Source organism: Nannospalax galili, unplaced genomic scaffold (assembly GCF_000622305.1).
Source record: "Nannospalax galili isolate Female #2095 unplaced genomic scaffold, S.galili_v1.0 scaffold2, whole genome shotgun sequence".
Taxonomy (NCBI): domain Eukaryota; kingdom Metazoa; phylum Chordata; class Mammalia; order Rodentia; family Spalacidae; genus Nannospalax; species Nannospalax galili.
The window spans coordinates 479,861-481,604 of NW_008348412.1; positions in this window are offsets into that span (position 1 = coordinate 479,861).

Consider the following 1,744-nt stretch of genomic DNA (forward strand, 5'->3'; position numbering starts at 1 on the left):
GCCCCAATAAATGTAAAAATTTTTAGTTGTCTACAAAACTCAGGAAAGAAGTCAATAGTACACAAACAAAAAGAAACAGCAAAACCATCAAGGAAAGAAAGCACTAGTTCTTTAGAAAGTTGATCAAGGTTTATCAAGCAAATTAACCCAAGGAAAAAGAAAAATGAACACAAATTAATAAGACTGGAGAAAAAGATGTAGACTGATACCAGATACCAACAATATCAAAAACATATATTCCACTAAATTGAAAAACCCAAAAGAAAATCAATGAATTTCTACATACATATGACCTACCAAAGTTAAACCAAGAAGATATTAAAAATTTGAACTTGTCCATCACAAGCAACAAGATTGAAGTAGCAGTAAAAATCTTCTGGCCAAAAAATGCTCAGGTCCAGATGAATTTTACTTGACTTTTAAAAGGGCACTAAAGTTATAATGCTTCTCCAATTAATCCATAAAACAGAAAAGGAAGGAATGCTTCCAAACTGTTTTTACAAAGCTACCATTATACTGATAGCTAAACCAGAAAAAAACACAACAAAAATAACATTACAGGTCAATCTCCCTGATGAACATAGCTGCAAATCTCAAGAAAACAATTGTGAACCAAATTTAAAAACATATCAAAAAAAATCCTCCACCGTGAATGATTTGGCTTTATATCAGAGACGCGGGGATTATTCAGTGTATGTAAATGAATAAATGTAATAAACCACATAAATAGACTCAAGGACAGAAATGTTGTGATCGTCCCAGTAGACACAGAAAAGATCTTTCAGAAAATCCAACACTCATTCATGGTAAAATATTTGGAGGGACTATATATTAAGGAATATATCTCAACAAAATAAAGGCTATATACAACAAGCTTATAACCAGTATCATGTGAAATGGAGAAAGACTTAAATCGTTTCCATTAAAATCAGGAACAAACAAGGATCCCATTCTTTCCATTTCATTTTAACACAGTGCTTAAAGCCTTATCTAGAGCAAGAAAGTAAGATGAGATAAAATTATATAAATTGGGAAGGAAGACTTCAAAGCATCATAATTTTCAGATTATATGTCTATACATAAAAGACCATAATGGCTCCATGAGAAAATCCTGAAAGCTGATAAATACTTTCAGCCAAGGAACAGGGTCCAAATTTAAAATAAAAAAAATAACTAGCCTTTGTATAAACCAATGGCAAACACTCCAAGAAAGAAACCATGGAAACAATTCCATTCTCAATTACCCTTCCAAAAATATCTTGGACTAGAACTCACCAAGGAAACAAAAGACCTGTATGACGAAAACTTTAAAACATTGAAGAAAGAAATAGAGGAAGGTGTAAGAAGATGGAAAAACATTCCTATCCTCATAGACAAAATTAATCATGTAAAAATAGATGTTCTAGCAATGATATCTACACATTCAGTGAAATCTCAATAACAATTCCAACTTTTCTTCAGAGAAACAGAAAAAAAGCCAAAAATTCATATGGAAACACAAAAGATCCCATATTGCCAAAGCAATCCTGACCAATAAGAATTCTGGTGAATGTATTACTATATGTGATTTCAAGTTATACCACAAAACCGTACTAATAAAAGCAGCATGATACTAGCACAGAAACAGACATATAGACCAAGGGATATAATATAGTACCAGAAGAAATACATGCAACTACCGCCAACTGAATTTGGACAAAAAGCCCCAAAATACATAATAGAAAAAAATACAACCTTTTCAATA